General features: G+C 44.2%; 1 protein-coding gene across 3 annotated transcripts in view; it reads right to left on the bottom strand.

Moving 5' to 3' along the window:
- MGAT5 (alpha-1,6-mannosylglycoprotein 6-beta-N-acetylglucosaminyltransferase) overlaps window positions 1-12,680 on the bottom strand; it is a 103,092-nt gene extending 90,412 nt beyond the window's left edge. The window contains exon 1 of one of the 3 annotated variants that reach the window (XM_076060335.1): window positions 12,663-12,680. The gene's annotated coding sequence lies outside the window, so the exon portion shown is untranslated. Of the gene's footprint in view, window positions 1-519; window positions 899-10,602; window positions 10,763-12,662 lie in introns of those variants that run through there. The other 2 variants (XM_032944519.2, XM_032944509.2) reach the window with 2 other exon arrangements.
- Between the last annotated feature and the right edge of the window lie 6,793 nt (window positions 12,681-19,473).

The raw sequence follows: 19,473 nt of genomic DNA, 5'->3' as shown, positions 1-19,473 counted from the left end.
ACACACTGCGTGTGCTACACACTGCACGGGCTACACACTGCACGGGCTACACTATGCACGGGCTACACACTGCGTGTGCTACACACTGCGTGTGCTACACTATGCGTGTGCTACACACTGCGTGTGCTACACTATGCGTGTGCTACACTATGCACGTGCTACACACTGCACGGGCTACACAATGCGTGTGCTACACAGTGCGTGTGCTACACACATTGCATGGCCCGTCTCCCACAGCGGTGGTGGAGGAGCCGCTGGCCGGCGACCCGCGTCCGATTTGCGGCCACGGCCACAACGAGCGGCGGCTTCGAGGCGATGTCCGAACCGGCCCCGTCTATGATATCGCGTCTACCAGAGCGGTGAAGCATCACCCAAACAAACCCCACCACCGACACAAACCCCGATGGAGGCCTTTATCATCCAGCAGTGGTTTCGGCACCGAGGATCCGTGTACACGATTATACACAACAGCATTAGTGCACATCGTGTGTGTGTGTGGCCATGCGATTCGGTACTCACTGCCGGCGCTCTGATGTCGCCACCGCTGCTGTTGACGATCCAGTTAAGCAGCAGTAGCGCTGCCATCATCATCACCACCACCACCAACCACGCTCGCGGCCAGATCCAGCGAGCTCTCTGGATTCAGCCCGCACCCCTCCCCACCACCACCTTTATCACAGCCTACACGCTAAATCCACACACGTGTGTGTGTGTGTCCCCTTCAGCGAGAGACACGCCGCGCGCTGCTGGCGCTGAGACCAAGCTACCCCGTTGCGAGCGTGGCTTGCGCTGTTCCACAGCCGGGTTATTATGCGCGCCGTGACGACGACGATGATGATGATTCACTCTCCCTGCCTGCCCTTCTCCCTCCCCTCGCTCCACCGCGGCACGCACAACGGCAAGCACGCAACGCAGCCCGAACGCGAGCGCCCCTCCCGGCCACGCGCGCGGTGTTATATGCGGGCGAGGCGTCACCTGCTGTTTGACTCGGAAACTGCTCGGCACCTACCAAAAAGGTGGCGCCAGCAGCAGCCGCCGTTAACAATTCACTGCCGACTGAAGATCCTCTCCAAACCTTCTCGCAGCTGATTTCATGGTTCCATCGTCTCGATTGACGTATTGTCTCAGACACTTTCGATCACTTGGCTGTCACTGTCGGAGTTCTTGGACATCTTCGCTTCTAAACATGATTTGTCCTGGCCAAGCCCCACTTACAGTACTTTTTTTAGACTGAATGGTCTCATCATCCCGCCTACGTTCTCGCACCCGTGTGGTATCGATTCAATTCCAAGCGTGGCTTTTCTCGCCGTGTTTTTCAAACTTTTACATTTTTGTTAAACTTTGTTGTTAACTCTTGTTAATGTCTGAGTGATATAGGCTGGGCGAGAAGTCCATATACCCCAGTCTTAATAAACGGTGTGGTTAACTCAGACTGATTGAACGTGTCTATCAGTAGACAGGGTGTCGTAGTACTTTAAATCCGTGCTTACAGTATCTCCAAAAGTGTGACCTTCCATTTCCCATCAAGGCCACCTGTGTTTTACACAAAACCACGCTGTGCAGAGTGGTCCAGATGTGACCCCCATTTAATTCTCCAAAACTTAATCTTTTTAATGTAAGGTTTATTTAAAACAGACATGAAAATGCAAAGAAAAATATGTAAGAGGTCAATTCATTGAGGGTCACAAGAAAAAAAGGTGCAGCTCATACTCACTTATATGCTACTCATTTCCATCAACAGCCAACTCGAGTTGACCCGATTTCTCCCCATTACTCCAGTTGATGAACATGTCAAGTTGGCAAAACACAATTATATTCTGAGTTATTTTGCGAGTTGGGAAAGTCTTGACCAGAAATTAATATTTTTGTTTGAAAGAAAAACTTTGATGGAGAATTCAGACCGGCGAGAGAAGCTAAATCACCATGAATCAAATTTGGGCGGCTGCCGGAATGGACAGGCAACTTGAATTGTCTAAAAACACCGAGCTGGGTGTGGAGGGGAGCAATACTAGTATGCACATAACTTTTGTGGTTCATGGAAACAGGTTAGACAACGTGTAGTCACTCAAATAAGGGGGGGGGGGGGGCACAGTGGTTCACACATGTCCCCGAACCGGGATACTTGGGTTTAATTCCTGGCCATGGCAGAAATTAGTCAGGAGTAATATATTAAACCAGTTCTGGACATCCCCATCTTCACCAACCCTCACTGACCAGCATGGTAAAGTATGGTCAAACAACCCCCATAACCAACAGTGTTGGGAGGCCTTCATCCAATATTCGATTTAAGGTCTGAAACTTATTATGAATCATTAAGTTATGCTTATTTGACTCACGTGTTATTTTGTCGGAATTGTATCTTTTCTTAAAGTGGCATGACTTATCCTGCTTGTATTTAAAAACCCAGTTCATGTTTCATTCCAGTGTATAAATTACTGTGCCTTGTCCAATCTTAATAAACAGAGGCTGCAGTACTGGCTTAATATTTCATTTTGAACAATTATGTTTCAGAAATTCATTGAAATGTAAATGTGTGGAGGAAGGTGGTGATGCACAAGCCAAATTACAATAACAACTGACTCAACGTTTAACACAAATATATTCTTTAGTTATCGGATTGATGCTTTCGGCAATTATCCTCCCTCAGTATAACGAATAAATTAAAATGTCAATTTACTATAAGTTCTCTTTTCAGTGCAGTAATACAGGATTGACGACTATGGTTAGTTTCAGTGGGTGTGTGCTTGCCTTCACACCCAGTTGTTGGCTGTTCGGAAAAAAATAGGATGCCATAAATGCACTACTCAGAGATGTGTTAGGTCTTAAAAGATTGTACAACATTAAACATGATGACAGTAACAATAGATGAACGTCATTATGGCGGTACAACAAACACACACACACACAGATACATTTAATCTATCAACAAAGCGTATACTAAACACGCTTATTGTAACTAAATTGTGCAATACTTCAACAAACGCTTTATTGGAGCATTCTGGCAACAGGTAAAGGCGCAGCCCTGAAATTGCTTGCTCACGCCACTACTAGCAAAAGTGTCTCCACTGCAGGGATCAAGAGAGTATTTTGAAGAGGTGGGACTACTCACACTTTACCCCACCACACACGACCTGCATATCAAGAAACTGATGTACTCCATTTACACTGCTGGGCAGACAGAGTTGGAGAGTAAAATTAATTCTAGATTTGAATCTTTCGTGACTGCAAGGATCCATACTCTTTGGTTTTATTCGGTAAAGTCACGTAGGTAAAAAATAAAACAACAAAAATCACGACGTTTTGGCCACAACACAAGCGGCCTTCATCAGGTGAAGGGACCAGACTGTCTCGAGGACAGGGCTGGAGTGAACACAGCTAAGCTCAGATGTTCTAAATCGAACCAAACATTAAACTAATTTTCAATGGTACAGTATATTTTTTCAAGTAGTGGTACCCCAAACTTTCGCAGCATCCCATCTCTTCCCTTGTCACACCTCCCCCCCTCGCCGACCTGCACATGTTCACCTTTCATCATGCTAAGTCCGACAATTAAATGCTAATTTTTTATGCTAATTCCTTTGTCAAGGCACCTTGATTCCTCTCACACAGCTTAAAGGTCGCGGTCTGAGCTTAGATGTGTTCACACCAGCGCTGTCCTCGAGACAGTCTGGTCCCTTCACCTGATGAAGGCCGCTTGTATTGTGGCCGAAACGTCGTGATTTTTGTTGTTTTATTTTTTACCTACGTGACTTTACCGAATAGAACCAAAGAGTAGAGTAAAATTAAATAAATACGTTCCCATTGTTTCAACTGTAATGGCAGGGGGATTAAATCCGGAGGTCGCCGCTTTGATTGCAAGTCCCGTGTGCCAACTCATCACACCACAGCTTCGTGAGTAATTCCAGGTTGAATGAAAACAAAACCTTGCTCTACATCGCAAATAATTACAAAATGTAGCTCAGTCTATCGGCCTACCGGCCTCGTAGACCCATGTTCATCAGGATCACGTGTTTTATAATGCACAGTCTCTCGACCGGCTTCACCCTTTCCGAGGCTCATCAGAAGAGTAGGCGAGGTAAACGGATACTGCTGGCTTACCACACGAGCACTCTTTTCAACACCAAAGGCCGTCACTGCAAAAATTGTAAATCAATATGTACACATTGGAAACAAACTTTGCACTGCAGCGTTCTGGTTGATAACATTAACCACTGTGGCTCCAGATGAATACTAAATGTGCGTTCAGCCTCGCTCAGCCTGCTGATGTTCCAGACTTAGATGATAATTACCCTGACCCATCCGGAGAATGCAGTACAGCAAAAGTATGGGCTCGACCTGTTCCGTCCATAGAGGCTAGTGTTTTCCCCGGGTGCTCCGGCTCCGGATAACGCCTTAATATGTAGAGGATCGGCAGAGCTCGGGCATTTTTTTGGTGGCGGCCTACGCTCTCCCCTGCTTGAAGCATGCCTTCTATGTCGGCTGCTCGGCTATCACCCTGAGCTGGGGTAGCCAACCCCCAGGGAGGAACAGGGGCGGTTGGGCCCTGGGCTTTGCAGATGACGAGCAAATGATGATCTGTGCCATCCACTCAGAGAAAATGCAATTGTCTTATTCGGCAACGCCTCACTATATTCATGACAGGATGCAACTGTGGACCATATAGATTTAACCAATGTATAACAATGTAACACCAACAATCTATTTAATGAACCTGCATCATTATATCATACCCATATTATGAACTAAACCAATTGACGCGTCACTAGAATCACATCAACGTTAAAACGCCAGCTTCATAACCAACACAATGTACCGTGACGTAATTAAGGTCAGCCTATTTCCACCAACCCTTAAGTCCATTCACCTTATTAAACTGATCTGACATGCCAATCACACCCAAACTACCAGCGATCAACTCTAATTATTTTATTAAACCGGATCACGTGCATGATTGTACGCTGCAACCACACGCACAACCACCACCTTGCACTGCACGCATATGCCTGCCAGCTCGTCCGTGCAGGTTTGTCATTTGTGCAATGGGGCGTTGCACCAAATCTCAAATTGGCCCTAAATAACACAGCTACTGTGTTGCTGCATCTCTCGCCTGGGACATGGAGATCGTAATGGCCACATTAGCCCCTCATTGCCGACCCCAAGCTCAGAGTTAACAATGGAAAGGGACGTGGCAAAAATAAAAAAAATCCCGCAACGCTGCTAAAATGTGCACTGGGTGGTTTCGGGGAAACCTTTGGGAGTTTTAGTAACGTTAAATATTGAGCTTGCACGTTTCTAGCCAAAAGCATGCGTGTGGTACAGATAGCAATCTTGTAGTTTACAGCTACTAAATCAAAAGAATATATAAAACCCTACCCCTTAGGCGATCCGTTCTATTAGCGGAATGCATGTTAGGTGACTATAATGCATGTACTGCTTGCTCCTGGCAATGTCTTAGCGTTCCTTGCTCGTGTGAAGTTTCATAAATTATTTTCACAGTGCCATGAAAATTAAAATGTCAATTCAAAACTCCTAATGCACTCTCCAAGCTCTCCCGAGCCATTACGTGTGCCATTAGTACACTTTGTTGATAATTTATCGCTATGAAATAACACATTTTACAGCAATTAATTTAAGTCATTGTTTTACACATCGCATTTTAGTGCCTTAATTTGCATCAGCACACATCAGTTTGTATTCTGTTTTCCCTCACTTCATTCTTGTCTTCTTCCCGCACCTACGATTAGCTCTCGGTTGGCTACGTACGGTGCGAAAGAAGCCCCACATACACCGCATACTTCCTCTCCACCGTCTCACGTAAACAGGTTTTTGTTCTTACAAGGAGCTGTGATCGCTTAACACGTGCGACCGAATATCGCCTGTAGTATCTTTATTAGCGAAGGCACTGCTCAGTGGGAAGGCTCATCTCGCAATTCTGTCAATGTTCAGCTTCGAAAGCCTCAATGGTGTGGTCCGGTAACCTGCTCGACTACAGATACACCCGGCACTTGAACACGTTTTGATTGTGTAGCACCTGTAGCGCGTGTGTATGGCGTGCACCCGGCTAGCAATAACACTCGAAAAGCCTTGTACAAACACACAGATGCGTATTAACCCTACACACTCCTAAGGCCGTAATCGCAGCAGGTCACTACTGAAAATTGGTGTAACAGTTGTACGAGAGAGACTGTTCTTTTTTTAACAGACGGCACTGCTGCCGGTAAGAGGTTTGCTCTACCCTTGCCTGCACACATTCCACATGATGGTCCAGATGTCTTGTGACCCGCATTGAATTCTGGAAGCGTTTTTTTGTATACCAATGGGTGCGAAACTAGAAATGAATAAGCAAAGGAAACACGTGTTTGGAGCCAATGAATTGTGGGTTCACAAGCCATGTGGACCACACAACACCTCTGTGGAGAACTCTCATCAGTTCCGCGGTCTCCTAACAGGTTTACAATAAACTTGTTTTGTTGTTAAACCTCGACTTAAAGCTTTCGTGACTGCAGGAATTCATATTCTTTGGGTCTTTCAGTTAAGTCACGTAGATATGTTCAAAGAAAATAAGTAGTTTTTTGTTATTTTCTTTGAACCTATCTACGTGACTTTACCGAAAGATCCAAAGAATGTGAATTTGTGTTGTTGTTGCTGTTAAAGTACCACTGACGCCCGCATGCTGAAGTTGAAACAATGGACACGTGACTTCATCATGGGACTCCACCGAGCAGTGCAACCACACAGTTGGCGATCGGCAGGTCACGCGTGTGTGGTGGGGGGTGGGGATACAGTTCATTTTCCCAAGAAGTCTCGCTCGCATGGAAGAGTAGGCCAGAGAGCTCCCTCTCGTGGAGACGCTTCCACCAGCAGTGGCACGAGGAAGCAACGGTCGGGCTGCATATTTACCATTCATAAAATATCATTTATACAATATCATTTATACAGGATGAAGAATAACCTATACGTCTTCTTTGGTTCTTTCGGTAAAGTCACGTAGAATGAGAATAAAATAATAAATTAATAAAATAAAATAACACAATTTCTCATTCTACGTGACTTTAATGAAAGAACCAAAGAAGATGAATCCTTGCAGTCACGAAAGCTTTAAATCGAAACCTATACGTCATTCAAATAAACGTCTGTCACCGGCAAACAGGATAAAAACATTTGTACATCATGTACATTGTCATCTAAATTAATTTCGGACAGGGTGAATACATTTTAAATTGAACGAATTACATGTCCTGGAAGGCTTACCCATTATCTCTGGAAATTTTATCACTGAGTTTTGGGTGACCCATTCATCAATTTGCTCAGTTTTCCTCTAGGTTAAGTCCTTAATATCAGCACAACTTTATACTAATGTTTAACTTTGAACTGATTGTTTTTACGAGATTTATCGTCACCCTAATTGTGTCAAATAGCCGGGCATAGAGACACAGACAGAGCTAATGCATTAATCCTTTCAACTTTTGTTAAAGTGCAAATAATAGGGCAATTCGATTTTGAATAAGCTGAGAAATGTTTCCTTCTTTCACAATGGAAAGCCGGTGAAACGTGCATTCATTCGTTTGAAAAGTGCAATCATGTTGCTCTTGCACACGACTCCTGAGAGCCTGTTGCACTGCATTACAGTATTTCTTGAATGCATTGTAAACGCGCTGTCAATGAAGAAGTTCAGCAGCAGGACCGATAACCACTCTTCGCTTACAGCATTCCTTTGGTGCAAATAACTTCACGTCACTGGAACCAAATGGCATTTGCACTGTGCTGTGGAACAGCTCTGAACGTATATTAAGTGTCCTTTGCGATGGGTTGGGTATACACGGCGTCGTTACGGTGGTTCGTTCTCTTTATAGATGGACTCGAGAGGTGGTTGTCTTTATTTTGACACTCTTTGGACCACGTCTACTTTCGCAGTATATATTTTTGTACACGTAACCTCTCTGACTTTTCCCGCAGAGTCTGCAGCTGTGAGCACAACATGAGTTCCTTGTAGGGTAATGGTATGCCAAGTCCAGATTGAGCAAGCCCTGTGGGTTGGTGTTGAGCTCATTTCACACTGTATTTAATTGTAGGTCTCCTCTATTGTAGTATTATGAGATTCTCTTCTGCTACGTTGCAATGATGGCTTTATTTTTTGGTGATTTCGAAAAGTTTTTTGGTTTGTACATGTTTGTTTTGTTGTAGTACGGAGTTAGACTGATGGCCTTAATCTAAGTTTTCTTGTGGTTGTTGTTGTTGTTTGACTTGCATCCCACTGGGATTTTTTGCACACAGCGTTGGTGTACGGTGCTTTTTTCAGTAATATTTTGCTGTTTTTTTCATGGATTTTCTGTTTGCACAGTCACATAGTCACTTTAAGATGTTTTCTTGTTAGTGTTTTTGTTTTTTGTTTGTTGTGGTTGCACCCGATTCAAGAGCCGAATGGCTCACAGGGCTATACCAAAATAAAAAATAAATGAACTGAATGAACTGAACTTTAACCCCAGGTGCCAATCCAAGATGGATGTCAAATGTAAGATTATTTGTCCAGCCACACGCGAGATGGCACTAAAACTGGAAGGTTTCACTACGTTTACATGGACTACATCAGTTAATGTGTTAAATCAAACGTGGATAACAGAGTTATCATTCGCATTCTAAGTCAACATGGCCAAAGCTACTGATTGTCGAAAAATATTGTCTTGATTGCCCCAGCTCCTGCTCTCTGTCTAGACGGGTAAACAAAATGTGCTTCGCTCAGAGCTCCATATGGTTTGCGTTATTAATAATCATTAGGCCATCCAATAAGCCACAGCTATGATGGCCAAAACCGCAGCTATTTTGGACACTGATGCTCCATCCTTGGCTGTTTTGGCATGCAAGGATCTGCCTCATGTCTTGGGAATTAAGTGTTGCACACCTCTAAGACAAATGCGTCTGTTCACACAGCTTGGCAAGGGCCCTTGGTCGAATTTGACCTCAAGCTAGAGACACGACCCAGAGGTTATGCTATGCCAATTCAACTTCTGTTCGCCGACAGATGGTTGTTACGTTAGTGTCCGATCCAGTATATCGTGAACATGGATAAACTCAAGACAAGGTCAAACCAAAACATAACATTCAGTGTGTCCACGTCTTCTACACGATACTGCAATCCTGAAGGTATGCTGTGGGTGGATGTTTCCAGCTGGACGCTTACCAAACCAAAGGATGTGCTGTTGAAATATGTAAAAAAATAGTTTTACAATGACGAACTTTACCTTCATGTGCAAAAATTTCACGTATGCTTGGAGGCCAAATATCTTGGGAGAATTTTTTTTATTAAAATCTATCCATGAAAGCTCATAACAGGAATGCAATCACGCATTGATTTAACAATTAAAATCTATATTCGTGCCCTGCATATTGCCAGACTGAGGCCGTCATTGTCATCAGACAACACTTTCGTCATGTTATTCTCATTAGGCCCCACGGTGTGAAGTGCATTCTCCAACTCACTACAAGTGGATTGACAAAGGGTAGCGAGTTATTATTTATCAAACTAAATAAACCAGGTCTGCTCGTTTACCACTACTCTAAAGTAAATAAAGTCACACGTTATAATTTGACATCTCATAGCATTATTTGGCTTCCAGGTTTAGTTTTAAACTAATATTTCCCATCCCCCCTCTAAAATACCATCACTTCACCTATTACTCGTAATGTTAACCATGGCTGGGAATCGAACTCGGGAAACCGGTCAGGTTTATAGTGGAGTGCACCAACTCCTCCACCACTCAACCCCTGTTGCAAGCCAAGATGTTTAAACATCGTCCCTAAATATATACAATAAGGAATATCTGCTCAGTTTTTTTCTTACACGTCTATATTCCACTCTTTACGTGCCAATCACTCAAACCTGCACGATGGTTCATTGTACTGTACACAAACGTTCCAGTAAATGTTAAGAGTATTCCATGTCCGTAATCTGTTTAACACGATTAATTGTGATTTTTAATGTTGCACGAATAAAATACCCCGCTCCCCTTTCGCATCTCATGCCCGCCCTGAAAATCCCTCGCCACACTTCCCCAACTGTTCCCAGCATTGCCGATGCACAAGTCCAATCACTTTAGCTACGTGGCAACCGGTCGATATCTGTAGGCTAAAATAATACAATTGATTTTAAAACGTTCCGACTTATCGTGTACCGAGCGTAGAAATCACCACTGTCATGATCTGAAAATCATTAGCCGTCATCGCCATTGTTATGATCATTGTCATTTATCATTAATCAATCATCAATAATAATCTATCTATCATCATTGTTGTTATTATTGTCGTAATTGACATCGACATCATCGAGCAGCAGTCATTACCATTGTTATTATTTACGAAGAATTTCGCTTCGAGAATTTTGTAAAAGACTGACCACCCACCAGCAGAGGAAGCCACGACCTTCGGCATCAACACTCGGGACCGGTCGAGTTGCAGGCCACCAAGTAATTATTCGCGATTGCCTTCACAGTTCGACTAACCAAACGGAGGCGATGTGCACATGATCAAGAATGGAAATCCCGCACTGACAACAGGGACACGATAGCAACCGCTGATTTGAAAAGTACAAGCGGCTTAAGTGCTTACCACTTGCGTGGAGAGGGCCGGCCGTCCTGGCGAGTGGCTGGCCGGGCTTTGTTAATGTTCGTAGAGGCAGCAGCAGCAGGAGACTGAAGATTTCTGTGAATCCACTCGAGTGAGGAGTCCGTGGCCACACGGCACAGACCGATCACCCGACTGACTCATTCTGTAGCTGCGAAGGCGGGCGTGACGCGAGGAACCCGTTTTCTCGCATTCTCCGAGGGTATGAGGCATGGGATGGTCACGATAAATATCGTTCCTGATTGCGGAAGTGGAGTCCTTTGTTTGCGATGCATGCGAGTGAAGTTTCTAAAAAATAAAAGCGTTGAAAAAAGAGCTTCTCGGCTTTTTTTCGGATTCCTTCGCTCGAAATTCCGATTCTTTACAGCAAGAGAGGTTTCCTCATTTACGCCAACACGATATACGGAATTTCGCGAGAACGTAACTTCTAAATTATGGATACGTTTAGTAAAATTCTAATTTACAGAATTTTGAATCTCTAAAGCATACATTGCTGTGGGGCGGGTGGGGGAATCTAAGGATGCAAGGGCTTGTCGTCTATCTTCGCGTCCACTGCACGCTGCTCAGTTGGCACATCGGTGAGCACAGCTAGCGCACCTGCCACTCATCTCAGCCACTCGACCCATGGCACCTGGGTCCTGCCCCGTGGTCTGCTAGCAGCGAAACCTTTGGCACTTCACGTGGCCTCAAAGTGCACCTAGCCTGGCACAAGCGCCGTGGTGACATCACCGCCACTTAGTGGCGAATGGCGTTTGTTGTTGTTGTTACTGCTGCTCCAGGCGCTCGTTTCTCGCGCTCCTCACGGCGCTCAGGCTCGGCTCCTGCTTCGGTACTTCGTGTTGATCACGTCCGGTGCTGTACTGTGCAGGCGGCTTTCGCTGCTTTACAAAGGTCTTGTGCTTCAATAAAAGTGAGTCGAGATATCTGGAGAAGGGCCATTAAGTGGCTGGCGATAGCAGTTTCAGTTTATTTCAGTTTATTTATTTTGGTATAGCCCTGTGAGCCATTCGGCTCTTGAATCGGGTGTAACCACAACAAACAAGAAAAACATTAATAAGAAAACAACTTAAAGTGACTTTGTGTGACTGTGCAAACAGAAAATCTATGAAAAAACAGCAAAATATTCCTGACAAAAGCACCGTACACCAACGCTGTGTGCAAAAAAATCCCAGTGGGATGCAAGTCAAACAACAACAACAACAACCACAAGAAAACTTAGATTAAGGCCATCAGTCTAACTCCGTACTACAACAAAACAAACATGTCCAAACCAAAAAACTTTTCGAAATCACCAAAAAATAAAGCCATAATTGCAACGTAACAGTGATCACAGGGACTGTGACCGAATTTCTACAATAAACTACATAAATAACATGTAACACCAAATCCTAGAGCCATAGCTGGCTGCATGAGTTACTCTACAACAACAGAAGCATCAGTCGGAGTATCACATTTTTCAATGCACCTTTAACATCAGCACGCTAAATCAAAATACAGATAATACTTTGCAGCGTCATCCGGAGCGAAACATTTTATTTTATTTTACGCCAATGAATAGCAGTGGTAGCTAGGGGTGTACAACTCCTCTTGAGCAGTTTTGAGAGACAATCTCATTGGTAGCCATTTAAGTTTCAGTTTATTGGCAATAGCATTCCAGACCCTGGGGGCATCAATAGCAGAAAGGGCGAACATAAACCGTGAAGCAATAACAGCACGACACACCAAGGTGAGGTCAATACTGGACAGTTTTTCTTATTTCACCACTTATTTTGAGCACCGTATTGTTAAATCATAAAATACCGATTTCCCATTAAGTATGTGCTTGACAAAGGTTGACAAAGGTTCCATGCTTTTGTTAAGTGTGATTGTGTTACGTTCTTGGGGCCGAATTTTTGGTTTCTTAGGAACGCATCTCCGATGATACAATGGAAGTCAAAGGGAAAATAAGGTTCTATGTACGGAATGCCTTTATTCGGTTCAAAGACTATTTAGTCATTGGTAGAAGTAACACCAGGCGATCGTCAGGGTTGGACAATGTATATTACCCTCAGGCACAGAGTCGCTGTCGTCGGACGCTGTTGTCTCTCCAACAGAGCCTCGTGCTCACGCCGCCACGACCTGAACGCGAGCTTGCGACCTCTGCACCTTGCCCTCTGGCTTGTGCCGAGACTTGGGAGTCTGAGACCTGGGCAGCCCTGCTCGCCGTGTCCAAAGGGGCCGTCCATAAATGACGTCACGCACCTGGGGGGGGGGGGGGTCAGACATTTGTGACGATGTGTGACGAGGGGGGTGAGAAATGTGACGTCACATCAAAATGTGCAACTTTAAATAAATATAGACAACACGTTATACTTAATTAAATAGACTTTAATAAATGTTTTCTCCGACAACATCGGAGTGCAGCGCCACATTAAATACGCACTACAATGACAATAGTTTAAAGCGATTTGAAGCATGTTTTATTTGGGGGGGGCGCAGAGCTTTGTGACGTCATATTTGAGGGGGGATCTGACTTTTTGTGACGCCGTGTGACGGGGGTCAAAAAAAGTCCAAAATCGCGTGACGTCATTTATGGACGGCCCAAAAAGACGTGAGATGAGGCTCGCAACGCCTGCTTCCTTAACTGAGCTTTGGAGTGTGGACTTTTCTTGCCGTGTTAATGTTGTTAAAACCAGACACAGTCTTCTTTGGGTTCTTTCGGTAAAGTCACGAAGAATGAGAATAAAATAATAAAATAAAACAATAAAATTCTCACGACGTTTCGGCCACAACACAAGTGGCCGAAACGTCGTCACAACACAAGTGGCCGAAACGTCGTGAGAATTTTATTGTTTTATTTTATTATTGTATTCTCATTCTACGTGACTTTACCGAAAGAACCAAAGAAGATGAATCCTTGCAGTCACGAAAGCTTTAAATCGAAATTTACCAGACACAGTATGAGAATAGGGTTTCCCCTTTTATCTGGCAACAAAACAGCTGTGTTAAGATGTTAAAGCACCAAACTGAAACCTTTTACAAGGGATCATGTCTGCTTTAACCACAATACTTGTGGTCAGAATGCAAACAAAACACAATGCTCTGGAGCCTCGTATCAATGGTGTTAGACCAGATGATGCCTTTTGACAATGTATATATTATCAGAGTTTTTTGTTTGCATTCTGACCACAAGTATTGTGGTTAATGCAGACATGATTCATTGTCAAAGGTTTCAGTTTGGTGTTTTAACATCTTAACACAGCTATTTTGTTGCCAGAAAAAAGGGGAAACCCTCTTCTCATACTTTGGTACCGGCAAAGGAGGTCCCATGATATACCTGCAAAAGTACTTTATACTGCCTTTAATGTTTATCGTATTGCTGTGACTTGTTACTCTGTAACGTGTAACCCAAGCAAACCCTTGCATACTCCGCTGTGGAGTTCGTTATTATCTCTTCGCCTTGACTCTTGCCCTGGAATTTGGTTATTTTCATAGGTCCACAGTTTGAGACAAAACAAATGTTAGATTTTGTTTGCATCATTTGTAGTGAGATTATTTAACATTGGACCATGGCCAATTCAGTTGGCGAGGTCGGGAATAAGTGTTGAGAAGGCAGGTTGTGACTGGGTTGTCTGTGCTCACGAAGCCTCTTCAGAGCAAGGTGTTGTTTTGGCAAGACGGGAGTTTCTCCAGCAACACCACAATGTCAGGTCACTTGTATTTGTTAAATAGTGACGCTGCTAAGCATCCACTGCTCCACAATAATAATCCATGTTGATAATTCTTATGCGGTGGTGTTTACCAGCGAGGTATACCCTGACAGTCTGGCTGCTGAGCATCATCCATGAGGTGGTCACGAGAACGGCACCGCGTGATTCTGGCCACCTTCAGTAGCAGCAGCAGCAGCAGGCGGTGGCGGTGGTGCCGAGTGGTGTCGCAGGAGCCAGAGACGCGAGAGTCACCGCTGTGCCGCTTTTCCATTGACGCTGGAAACCACAGATTCGCCGAGGGTGGGGCGAAGGCACCATTGTTTAGATGTGCACTCTGCCCAATACATGCACTGTACATAGTTCGCAATGCACGCAATATCAGTTCATCTTGTGTTTAGTAATATACCGATATAATAGTAATAAATGACGTCACGCGATTTTGGCCGATTTTTAACCCCCCCCCCCCCTCGTCACAGGGCGTCATAAAAAGTCAGACCCCCCCTCAAATATGACGTCACAAAGCTCTGCCCCCCCCCCCCAAATATATAAAACAATAAAACATGCTTCAAATCGCTTTAAACTATTGTCACTGTAGTGCGTATTTAATGTGGCGCTGCACTCTGATGTTGTAGGATAAAACATTTATTAAAAAGTCTTCAATTAAGTAGAACGTGTTTTCTATATTTATATTAAGTTACGCATTTTCACGTGACGTCACACGTCACATTTCTCAAACCCCCCCGCCCCCGTCACACATCGTCACAAATGTCTGACCCTCCCCCCCCCCCTAGGTGCGTGACGTCATTTATGGACGGCCCACAATTTTGAAGTATGTACCAAGTAACCCTTATCGCATAGTATCATATTTTGTAGTTGTGCATCATTTAGATATCTTACTTTTACTCACATTAATCTAAATTTAAACTGATTTTAACGGATATCTTTTTAACAGATTTTAACAGTCTGCTGTCATATTCTTAGCTCTTTCGGTAAAGTCACTTTACTGAAAGAGCTAAGAATATGAATTACTCTGCTCTTTTGTTCGGGTATGTAATTTTGACGTCATTAATACCACATTCTAAACAACATATTTCCGTTTAGCTTGCTGGTCAAATTTTACCAAGTACTGTACATCTTTTATAAACTAAAATACAAGTCGGGCAGTGATCATGTTCATTCCCAGAGTGTGGGTTGGTCTACAGGATGATTCCTCAAATAATAATACTACTTGTCCATACACCATTCCCCACGCCGCTTCAGCCATGGGGGTTGATTCAGCAGACTTCACCACTCTGGTAAGTGTGGGGTAGGTGATGTGGTTGGGAGCCGTTTAAGATATCACTCACACGCTGATGCTAGCCGTGGTTGGGAATTTAACTCGAGACACCAGGACCATTGCGCAGTGCACTGACCACGGCTCCGACACTCCACACATTCCTCTCCCTGCACCTACGATGCGGTACTTAATGTATTATCATCAGGGGAATCGTGGTCTGATTCGACCCCGGCTGGGATAAAGGATTGCCGCTGTTTGACGGTGGCTGGGGCGCCATTCCATGTAGCGCCTCGCGGCTCACCGCAGAAACTCTAACAGCTCGGCGGCACCCTCCTCGTCGGTGATTCACCATACTTGTCGTGATCTATGTGCCCTTTATAAATGGTTATTTTCCTAATCTTTGCCAAAACTATAACGCTGATCCTAACTCTAGCCATAGGCCTCGTAGATCACTGGCAGTTCATCAACAAACGCATTAACAAACTTTTCACGTGCCAATTTAAAACTCTTCATCGGCAAACATTAAAAAATGTAATTCTTATCAGGCCCTATGTTATTTAGTGCAGTCTCTTTGTCTGAGCCACTCTATCTCTCTGACCTCTATCTGTGTGATGAAGGGCCATTTCCAAAAAGTTACCTCTTATATGTTTCCTTCAAACCCCAGTGTTATTGACAAATATGTTGAGTTTTGTTGTTAATTAATGAGCAATTTTGCAATCCATTTTAACTTCGTGCTTAACTAATCTTTCATTTGTCGAATGTCTTTTTAATTTTCTGGCACTCCAGGCGGCATGTGGGGTCACAACAAAGCACGCCCCGAAGTTTGGGCCAGCACGCCGGATATGGGTGGCGGCTGCGTTAAGCGTGGCACAGCCTCATCTGCCGATGTGCGCCAGGACACGGTGGAGCGGCATGCGTCGGGGCAAGGTTCCATCCTCGCAGCCTACAGCTGCCACTGTTTGCTTCGTTTACAACTATTAAGCTCATTGAAAACTTGAGGTCAATGAAACAAAATGCTTTGTGTTTGGTGTCGATGCAAGCGATCGAGCCTCACACGCCTGGAAACAAAACCGGTATGTCCAGCCTGAATGTCGATGATGGTTTATCTCTCAACCAATCAATCTTTATTTTACGTGCCAATACCCCCCCCCCCGCCCATATATAAAGTGGGCATCGGTGTACATTCCAAGGGAAGGGCAACGGTGCCGGGGGCACGGGGCCACATGAATGCGAAAAGAAACCTGTCACGACCTCGGCGGCTAACACCGACCGAGCAAAGTAAATTGCAACCGTGCGCAACGAACCCGCCCATTGTAGGCATCTGTGTTGTAGGTAGATCCATTAACACCGATCTACTGTCATCCTTATACTCAGCCATGGTCAATCCACTGCTGGATGAAGGCTTCCCCAAGCCACCACTCTCTCATCATGTGATGCAATAATCCACCCCTGCACCTGGACACGATCTGATGTCATCGCTCCATCTCCTTGGCGGACGTCCTCTCAGACGCGTTCTAGTTATGTACAGCACTGTTTAATATTAATGGAATCCCTGAAATGGATTAAACAGAGATGCTTTTTTTGTTTAGATAGGGGAGTGGTGCTTGTATATTATTACATGTATATCATATTCTTTGGGTCTTTCGGTAAAGTCACGTAGATAGGTTCAAAATGAATAAAAATAAACAAAAAACCACGACGTTTCGATCACAACACAAGCGATCGTCTTCAGGCTGCTTGTGTTGTGATCGAAACGTCGTGTTTTTTGTTTATTTTATAAATAAATGTTGAATCTATCTACGTGACTTTACCGAAAGACTCAAAGAATATGAATTCCTGTAGTCACGAAAGCTTTAAGTAAATATATATGTTGGATTGTATGGCAATGTTGAAAGCAATGTAAATTATTATTGTGGAGCAGTGGAGTTTTTTTTATTATTATCTCCTTTTGATTTGTGATAAATTATTCGTGGAACCACAGAAACGTTGACCACAGAAACCGCTGATAAAACAAATCCACATATTTGATGTGAGCGCACATGCGAATAGTGATAAGGTATGGTATACGTCTACGGATCTATGTAGATTTGTAAATAAATGTTGAGAATGAGGGATAGTAAATATTAACAAATACAGACCCACAGGTTTATCGCTCGGACTGCAATCCCTATCGTTGATTCACGTCGCGTTATAAGATAAGCGCGTAATGACGGGCTTAACAAAATAAGCGTAAAACTGAGCAGTCTTGGTTATTTAGAGTCTGTGGGAGTTCGTTTCTCAGCACAGTTTGGCTGCCCTCCGTAAATACTGTGTAGAGTTCGCTATACCTAGAGCCCTGGCTTAGAAACTAAATACTGTAGCACATAAAGTGTCTGCCATGAAACACACACATTACCATGTATCCCTCCTCCCCCCGCTACCTCAGTAATCTGCTCATATTTCACTGTAGCAGCTGTTTGAAGAAATAATTAAAATAGCAAATCATGTAATTGGATGTGTTGTGTCCCTGGGAGGCTCAGATTTATAGAGAAGATCTATTGAACATGAGCGCGTAGAAAAATTGGCCTAGCACTGCCAGGTTGGGCATTTGGCGTCCTAACCACCACCAGTCAATTTCATCAGCATCTGTATAATTTTATACGTAGACTTTAACGGCCAACATGATTCATGATTGGTTTATTTTGGGTGAGGCCGGCGTGTCAAAATGTGTGTCGTAAACCCTCCTCCACCCGACACAGCGAAATTATTAATAAAAGTGTCACCCGCGTCAAACGTGGCCAAATCTCGTGCTGCTGCTGCTGCTACGGCAGCAGCAGCAGCGCACTATCGGTGGTGTTATTGTTGGAAAGTGACATCGCAACACCTCGCAACATTCACGTGCGGGAGAACCGACGATTCACTGGAGACCACACATCCAGCATCGTCAGTGCTCGAATACATTCAGCAAGTTCGATCACGTGACACATGCATTGTCCGCGTTGGGTGGAGGAGGGTTTACCGAACGTATTTTTTACACGACGACCTACCCCGAAATAAACCAGGCGGGATCGCTACTAGGGAGGCCACCGAGTGCACCTTTGGCTTACTCACGTCCACCATCATTAATGGTGCGAATTGCTCTTATGGAGGACCTCCCACACGACAGTTCTACTGCCCCCCACCCCCATTTACAAACGAACGTATCGAACGAACACTGAAAAATGCACACGGAAAAACGTAGAGACGCACGCTTGGAATTACATTCGGAGGCAGAAAGGGGAACACACCGGTTTATCATTCAAACTGTGAAGTAAAATAAGTGGGCCTGGGCAGTACGCGTCACGGTAAGACGGGATTATAGCCGATGGCCAAGCATGCGGATGGAGTGGCAGCCAAGGAACGTAGTGCGTCTGAGAGGAGCGATGAAATCATTTCATATGCAGGTGTTAGGTGGATTAGTACATCACAGAATCATGAGAGGTGGTGGTGACTTGGTGAGGCCTTAATCCAGCAGTGGATTGACAAATATTACCCGCTGGGAATGCACTGCTGGTTTTAGCTCAGTGTCTAACCCATGAAGCACCTGGCAAACGATCTACATTTTAACCGTGTATATGATGAACCTGGTCTATTTTAAGCCGTGCAAACTATGTGGACGCTGGAATTATACCACCGGCATGCAAATTTACACAACTGCCCACATTCCAAGCACACATACATCACTCTCCAACCCTCCACTGACACTAATCTAACATACCCTTTCCCTGCAATCTGCTCAAACCATAAAAAAACGACGGCACTAAAAAAACCGTGATACTTTCTGCAGGAAGTTCAACCATTGCGATATTGTTTAACAGGAAAAAAATAAATACATCACAAATATTTTTCACATTCGTAATTTTTTACAAATTT

Source organism: Petromyzon marinus, chromosome 4 (assembly GCF_048934315.1).
Source record: "Petromyzon marinus isolate PM22_M1 ecotype Great Lakes invasive population chromosome 4, UKy_Petmar_22M1.pri1.0, whole genome shotgun sequence".
Lineage (NCBI taxonomy): Eukaryota > Metazoa > Chordata > Hyperoartia > Petromyzontiformes > Petromyzontidae > Petromyzon > Petromyzon marinus.
This window is presented reverse-complemented; position numbering and strand designations above follow the sequence as displayed.